The 8900-nt window shown below is 32.8% G+C and overlaps 1 long non-coding RNA gene across 2 annotated transcripts; it reads left to right on the top strand.

Moving 5' to 3' along the window:
* Window positions 1-6637: 6637 nt before the first annotated feature.
* Window positions 6638-8570, top strand: LOC109157297. Of its 2 annotated transcripts, XR_002050209.1 has the most exons (4): window positions 6638-6675; window positions 7413-7463; window positions 7553-7728; window positions 8037-8570. It is a non-coding gene; the product is annotated as an uncharacterized LOC109157297 (long non-coding RNA). The 2 variants fall into 2 exon arrangements; XR_002050208.1 differs by lacking the exon at window positions 6638-6675 and having other exon boundaries at window positions 7358-7463.
* The last annotated feature ends 330 nt before the right edge of the window (window positions 8571-8900 follow it).

Genomic DNA, 8900 nt, shown 5'->3' with positions numbered 1-8900 from the left:
ACTCTCAACAGGAAGAATTCAAGCCCAAAGATAAAAGGTTCACAAAGGAGAGAAGAAAAGACCTTATTAGTGACCCACTTGAGATAAGTGAGTCAGAAGAATCTTCAAGTGATGAAAGTGACACCTCAAAGGATGACAATGCAATGTTTTGCATGAGCATCTCCAACAACACACCCTACGAGGACATGTGTCTTATGGCAAATGGAAATGAAGAAAATGAGGTAACATCTAATTCTTATGATTCTGTCAACTCTTCATTTTCTAGTGAGTCCTTCTTTCACTTAATGGAAGAATGTCAAACTGTAATGGACACTCACTCTCAACTCAAAGAGCGCAATGATTTTTTAATTCGTGAAAAAGATGAATTAAATAAAAAATTGCAAAATGCTCTACTTGAAGTAAAAGACTTGAAAGATAAAATTATTTGTCTTCAAGAAGAGTGTAAATCAAGGGAAGTGAGAGAACACAACCTTAGAGAGGTTATAGCAACATTTACACATTCATCCAAAATAATGGACAAAATGGTAAATATGCAAAAACCCTCAAGTGATAAAACCGGACTTGGTTATGATCCATCGTGTTCTCAAACCTCCAAAAACTTGGCCAATTCTACTACTACTTTAAATAATAAAGTCCAAGTAGTAAAATATGTAAAAGGTCAAGAAAGCACAGTGAGACAAGGAATTGGTCACCAAACTAATGTCAAATTAAATGCTGTTAGGCCGAAGCCTCAAAGAAACAATATTTCGCCTAAACAGTATGGAAAAAGACAAAAGTTTGTTCCTAAATGGAAATACACCAATGAGTCTAGTGCACAAAGCCTTCATAGGAGAATGGGAAGGAATCCAAGAATTGAGGCAGGGAAATTTCATCCCTCCAAACAAGATTGGTTTGATAATATTAAACTATGGACTAAGTCCAGATTTAATGCCTATCATAGGCTCAAACAATCTACCTCCCACGTGCCAAAAAAACGAGTAAATTTTCAAAAACAGGCACAAAAAATGTTTTCAAAAATTAAATATGATTATAATGTGTTTAATAGTTACCAATCACCTAGACTTAGATCAGTGAGTACAAGGTGGATTTGGATACCAAAAATGACTAACACCCAAGGACCCAAATCAAGTTGGGTACCTAAAAATGTGTAATTTATTTGCTGGATGTTTGGTACTTCGATAGTGGATGCTCTAGACACATGACTGGAAATAAATCTAGTCTTGTGAATCTTAAAAATATCGAAGGACCAAAAGTCGTATTCGGTGGAAATGAACGATACGGCATAACGAAAGGAATTGGTACAATATTTTGAAATGGTCTAAAAATTGAAGATGTATCCTTTGTTGAAGGTCTAAAATTCAACTTGTTGAGTACAAGTCAATTTTGTGGCAAAGGATATCTAGTAGAGTTCTTCAAAGATAAATGCCAAGTGAAGAACAATTCCTCAGGAGAAGTCGTGCTCGAAGGAATAAGGAAGAAAAATATGTATGTCGTGGATTGGAACACAACCAAAGAATCAGTGTGCCTATTAGCAAACAACTCACACACAACAAGTTGGGAATGGCATAAGAAGTTGAATCATCTGAACTTCAAGACTATCAACAAGCTAGCAAGAAACAAACTCGTTGAAGGTCTACCCGACATTGTCTACAAGAAAGATCAAATATGTGATGCTTGTCAAAGAGGAAAGCAAATCAAGTCATCTTTCAAATCCAAAGCTCAAGAATCTACAACAAGACCGCTAAGTCTACTACACATGGATCTTTTCGGTCCAGTAGACCCAGTAAGTCTAAGTGGTAAGAAATATACACTAGTTGTTGTTGATGATTTTTCCAGGTACACATGGACGGTATTTCTCAAGAAGAAAAATGAAGTGGAGCAAAAGTTGCCAGAACTACTTAAGCTACTACAAAACGAGAAAGACTTGAAAATTGCAAAAATCCGAACTGATCGTGGAACTGAGTTCGTGAATCAAGTAATTGAAGCCTACTTCAACTCTCAAGGAATTCTACATCAATTATCTACCGCACGTACACCTCAACAAAATGGTGTAGCCGAAAGAAGAAATAGAACGCTAAAAGAAGCCGCACGAGTGATGATTACATCAGCCGAGCTACCTAAGAGATATTGGGCTGAAGCAATCAACACCGCTTGCTACACGCAAAATCGAAGCTTGATACACAAGTCTTACAATAAGACTCCGTACGAATTATGGAAAGGGAGAAAACCTAAACTTAATTATTTCCATACTTTTGGCATCAAATGTTTTATTCTTAATAATGGTAAAACATATCTAAAGACTTTTGATGAGCGTGCAGATGAAGGAATATTTTTGGGATATTCATCTACTAGCAAAGCATTCAGAGTATTGAACAAGAAATCAATGGTGGTAGAAGAATCAATTCATGTTACATTTGATGAAGCTCATAAGAAGGAAACCCAGAGCAACAAAAATGATCAGGAAAGTTGTCAAAAGTCATTTAATGATACTGACATATCTTTTAAAGATCAAATTGTACAGGGTATGGAGCAATTGGACATTGATTGCAATAGTGAAGGACACGTGGAAGCTAATAGAGATCTCCACGTGGAAAATCAAAATTCTCAAGATGAAACACAAGTTGGAGATCAATCTGATGAGCAAAATACATTTACCTCCAACTTACCTACTAAACAAGGGAATGTGGAAAGCCCATGCAACCTACAACCTGACTTGAGATGGCTGAAAAATCACCCTCCAGAGCTAGTGATTGGAGATCCACGAGAAGGACTAAAAACAAGGTCCTCAAATATACACACTTTATTTTCTTGTTTTCTTTCTCGGGTGGAGCCCACAAGCATTGAAGAAGCTCTAAGTGATCCAGATTTGATTAATGCAATGCAAGAAGAGCTTGATCAATTTAAAAGAAGTGACGTATGGGAATTAGTTCCAAGACCTGAGAATTACAATGTAATTGGAACAAAATGGGTCTTTCGGAACAAGGCAAATGAAGATGGAATTGTCATTCGAAACAAAGCACGATTAGTGGCTAAAGGATATTCACAAGAAGAAGGCATAGACTTCGATGAAACGTTTGCACCCGTTGCAAGACAAGAAGCCATCAGAATATTTCTAGCTTATGCCGCGTACAAAAATTCACTGTCTATCAAATGGACGTGAAAAGTGCATTTCTAAATGGCTTACTTGAAGAAGAAGTCTACGTTGAGCAACTATCCGGTTTTGAGGTAAAATGTGATATTGATAAGGTCTACAAATTAAAGAAAGCGTTATATGGGTTAAAACAAGCACCGAGAGCTTGGTATAACACCCTATCAACGTTTCTAATTAACTGTGGTTTCACAAAAGGCCTTGTTGATAAAACCTTATTTAGAATTCAAGAAAATGATCACATTTTATTGGTACAAATTTATGTTGATGATATTATCAACATGGCCTTTTGTGAGAAATTTTATTTGAAAAAGTACCTCAGGGACATGTCAGTTCTTAGGGGGAAGATTGGTATCATGGTTTAGCAAAAAGCAAAAATCCATACCTACAAGTACAGCCGAGGCTGAATATATAGCCGTTGGGAGTTGTTGCGCGCAAATTCTTTGGATGAAACAACAGCTGAAAGATTATGGCGTGAATTGTGAGAATGTCAACATATTGTGTGACAATACTAGTGCCATAGCAATAACACACAATCCCGTGTTACATTCAAGAACAAAACACATTGATGTGAGACATCATTTTATCCGGGATCATGTCGAAAAGAAGGAATTGTCAATTGAATACATTCTGACCGAAAATCAAATAGCTGATATTCTCACAAAGCCTCTATGTGAATCAAGATTTTCGAAATTAAGACACGAGATGGGAATGATTGAATTGAGCTAAGTTTCTAAACTCTATTTAAATTAAAAGCTCAATTTTCATCTGAAAAATTCGTTACCTTATCTGATTTAATTAGTTTCGTGCCTATGTGTCACACATGCAAATTTGTCACATCTTAACATTTAAGTCTACAATAAATATTGAAAAAGCACATATTGCATGCATGTCTAACCGTGTATCTATTTATTTATATATGCACAAATCAAAATTATTTAGATCTACACAATCTTACCATTTAAGAGTTGGCAAGATGGAATGATGATGAGTTATCTTAAATGAGAGCATCTTTTTATGGTAGTTGCCATAATAAATAGTCTAAAAAGAATCAATTTCTTTTTCTTTATCCCAACTACATTAAACGTGTATATATACATGCACATATAATTTTCGGAACAGATTTAGTGCTCTATGAATTTTATTTCAAGTAAAATCAGTCCGAGCATCTAAATTTTTGGCGCCACATCAACAGACAAATTGGATGGAGCATATATAACCTAAACTAACTATCAGTTAGCACTACAAGAAAAATCATGAATCGCAACGGAAATATCGCGACGGAACATAATCCGTTGTCAATTCGTGACGGTTTTTGCGACGAAACGTGTTCCGTCGCGATCTTGCGTCGAAAATGGTGACAGAATCCAATTCCGTAGCGTTTTTTGGCGCAAAGTAAGGAAAAACCCTGGTAAATTTTGGCGCCCACATTTTGGTGACAGATATTGCGACAGAATTAAGTTCTGTCACCACAATAGCGACGAAAAAGGCAACAACCGATGGTTTCGTCGCGGTTTTGCGACAGAATAGGTGACAAAAATAAATTCCGTTGCGAGAATTAGCGCAAAGTGGAAAATATTCCCGCAACAAGGGATTGACGACGGAGGCTGACGACGAAATTTGCGACGGGAATTTTTTCTGTCACGAAAATATATAAACTTTGAAGTAAAGTTTATTTTTGCTACAGAATAAGACGACGAAATCAATTCCGTCGCAAATATGTTGACACGTTGGCGACAGAAAAAGCGACGCCCTATATGTCTGTCGCGCTATGGCGATGGAATCGGCAACGAAAAGTAATTCTCTTGCGATGTTTGGCGCAACGGTAGATTTGACGTTTGAAGTTGGCGGCGGAACTTACGACGATCATTCTTTCCATCACTAAAATATTTAATTTTTTTAGTAAAGTTTATTTTCGCTACAGAATACTACTACTACTACATTATTATCTTTGCTGTAAAAATGTACAAAAACTATATTATTATTATCTTTTATTATTACTATTTTCCTATTTCCTTTTTCCTCCCCCTTATGCACACAAATTTGTTGTTGTTATTGTTATTATTTATTTATTTGTTATTATTACTATTATTATTATTATTATTATTATTATTATTATTATTATTATTATTATTATTATTGTTGTTGTTCGTTGTTGTTCATTTTTGTTGTTATTATCTTTGTTATAGAAATGTACAAATGCTATATTGGATGATTGTATTTAATGAAATCAAACAATTAGAAAAATGAAAAACTAGAGTAATATGGAATGAAAATTAGAAACTAGAGAATTGAAAAACTGGAAGAATAGAGAAAGAAAACTGGAGAAATAGATAAATGGAAAAACCGTTAAATGAAATAACTTTTTTTAATAACTATATATATATATATATATATATATATATATATATATATATATATATATATATATATATAGATATATATATATTTGAATTACTTGAAAGATGGTCCGAATTAAGATTTCACACAAGACCCCTACTTTGATTGGAACGATCCTGTTTCTAGGTAATTAATGAGGTAAGTATCATTGTACTTTATATAAATGACACATACTTCTGAGTTGTATAATAAATTTCACTTTTAAAAAAATTAAGTTAAGTTTTACTTTTTAGTCAATATTGAATTTTAAATTTAATTTATTTTAATATAAAAATTGTTAGGATATCATTTTTATTATCGATTATAACTATCTACAACAATATTAATCTTTACGATTACTTTTACTTGAAGATTTAAATGCTCCTTTTGATTATATCAAAAATAATTATTTTTATTTTATATTTATTATTTAATATTTAACAATTGTGCTAAACATTTACTTATTTTAACTTTCGTGTTAGATTTGGTGTTATATATATATATATATATATATATATATATATATATATATATATATATATATATATATATATACACACTCACTAACAATAAACTTAACTGATCTGTTAATTCAGTTAACCAATACTTTATAACCAAACTATCAATAATTAAAAATTTTAACAATTGAACGAATTGAAATGTTTTTTTAAAAAAATTTATTTATTAATTGGATTCTTCGGTTCGATCGTTTAACAATTTTTCACTAATAACTGAAAAATTAAAATTTTCAATTATTAAGAAAGTATATTTATTGTAATCATTAATTGAAAATGACGTAATTTTTTATAATTTATATATATATATATATATATATATATATATATATATATATATATATATATATATAACATTGTAATTTAACAAAATTAACCCTTTAACAATTAAAAATTTAAATTTAAACTAAAAATTCCTATTCCTAAAATACTAAATCTTAAATTGCCCTAAAATCCCTAGTCTTCTAACCTGCCGTAAACGCCACATCTCTCCAAAGCCGTCGCCGCTGCTCTCCTCCAAAGCCGACTCCCTTAACGTCGACGAAGTTGAAGCCAACGCCGTCGTCTCCTGTCCTCCCCTGCCGCCGCTGTCGTCTCCAGTTCTGCCCCTGCCGTCGACGTAACTACCAGAAGGTGAAGCAGAAGTCCTCCCTTGTCGCCGTCCTCCCCTGCCGACGACGAAACACCTATGTATTTCTTGATCCATAGTTTCTTTAATTTCATTATTCTTGATCCTAATTTATTGAAATTATGAAATTATGAAATTATTCTTGATCGTAATTTCATAATTTCATTATTTTCATTATTTTCTTTAATTGATATCATAGTGTTTGGTGGATATTTTAATTATTTTCTTTAATTGATTTAATTGATATCATAGTGTTTGGTGAAATTATCAAAATGAGATTGTGTAGCCATTGAATTTTTTTTTTTTGCTATTGTTGATGTGTTTGTTTGATGAGTTGATCACCTTGGGCATTTTATTTTTGCCCTTGGGCATTCTATTAGTGCCTTTTTCTTTCCTTAAATCATCTGAAAAGGTGTTTGGATTTAGTGAGCATATTAAACTTTGGTGGATGTTCATTTGAGTCCATGCACCGATGTCTTTTAATGCAATAATCTATTTGCATCTCATGTTCCTTACTATGCTATGTGTGTGTTAGTGGTGTATGATGTTCATTTTCCAACACTATTTATTGCACCAATCCTTTCCCAAAAAAGGGAAAAAGAAAAAAAAAAAAAAGAAAAAAAGAGAGGACATCTTCTATCTTAATACTCTGTAGTTTTAAAAATAATTTGCAGCCAGTCATTCTTCTATCCTTTCTCATTGACATGATATTCAACTGGTTTGGTAAACACTTTATATGCAGGCTGCCATTGTAAATTCACAAACTCTTGAAGAGGTTGCAAGGCTTGAGTAGGTGTGAAAGATTTTTGTTTTTATCTCTTATTTTAAGCCTTGTGCTTTCTACAGTTTAGACAAGTTACTAATTATTTAAAACTTTTGTAGGCTTTAAAGTCTGGCCAGCTTCCCACATATCTCATCATTGGTGATGATGATACTAGCTCCAAGAAGGATGATGCTAAAGAAGATAAAATGGTTCCAGATGGTGAGAATCAAGCTATAATAGTGAGCAGAGAGATAGTCTCACTGAACAAAATGATGGTCCTACATAAATGGAGCAGGTACATGCAGTTTATTACATAAATATGGTGACTCTGATTATCTCATCATTTGGTGAAGTTTCTTATGCATTAATTGGTTGTTGGCATGTTAATATATTACTCTGTATTTTGAATTAGTTGCCTTTTGTGCTATGTCTTTAGCATTAAAATAATAATATTTCAAGAATAGTCAATAGAGAAGCTCATTTTCTTCGAACAAGAAGTATATTCGCTTTATTGTCTTTTCTTTTGTTGTCATCATCCGTGTGCCTGGGTAATGACAACATAAATATATATATACTTACCTACATGTGTATATATCTGGCCAGAATCTGAATATTCTTCCAATCCCCCAGCAAGCTCTTCTCATGCTCCTTTACCTAGGGTCAAGACTTGAAGAAGAAGATCAAATAATCTAGTCTTTACTTGATGATTTCCACCCCCAAGCAATAGTTTTGAAGATTAACAGCATGCTTGGCCTTTAAAAAAAAAAAAAAAAAAAACAGCATGCTTGGAGTTGGCGTTTCGCACAAAGCGCGTGCCCACGACTAGTCAGATAATATTACATCAACATTCAACATTGCAGCCATCAGACCGTGCTAATTCTACAAAGATACAAGATTTGATTGAAATTTTGAAGACTTCTATGCTTATGCATTAAAGATTAGATGCTCTTGAGAGTGAAAGAGCTGACACTTCATCATCACCCTCATCGTAACGGGATTAAACTTGATATTTATATTTTTAATGGATTATTATATTCTTGTTTAGGCACGAATTTGGTATTAAGTACAACATTCTCAATTGGTTGAACTATGAAGTATTACTATTATATTACAAATTATATTTTATTTTAGTTTTAATAGTGTTTTTGTTTACAAATGTGATTGCATACTAATTTTTTAAAAATAAAATTAGAATTTTAAAAAAAATATTAAAAAATAATTATTTAGTAGAATTATGACGAAATGTAATTTATTATTATTATGGCGACAAAATTGGTGACATAAATATTATGTCGCCTAAAACGCGATGGGATCACAACAATAACTAGTTTTGTTATTATTTTACGACGAAATTTTGTGACGGATGACAAATTTTACGATGGAACCTTGTGATGGAAGATGAAATTCGCAACGGAAATGGAAAGGTTAACTACGGGATCGCGACGACAATTTGTTTCGTTTTTTTTT

Source organism: Ipomoea nil, unplaced genomic scaffold, assembly GCF_001879475.1.
Source record: "Ipomoea nil cultivar Tokyo-kokei standard unplaced genomic scaffold, Asagao_1.1 scaffold2779, whole genome shotgun sequence".
Classification (NCBI taxonomy): domain Eukaryota; kingdom Viridiplantae; phylum Streptophyta; class Magnoliopsida; order Solanales; family Convolvulaceae; genus Ipomoea; species Ipomoea nil.
The sequence above is the reverse complement of the archived record's forward strand: the minus strand, read 5'-3'. Positions and strand labels throughout refer to the sequence as shown.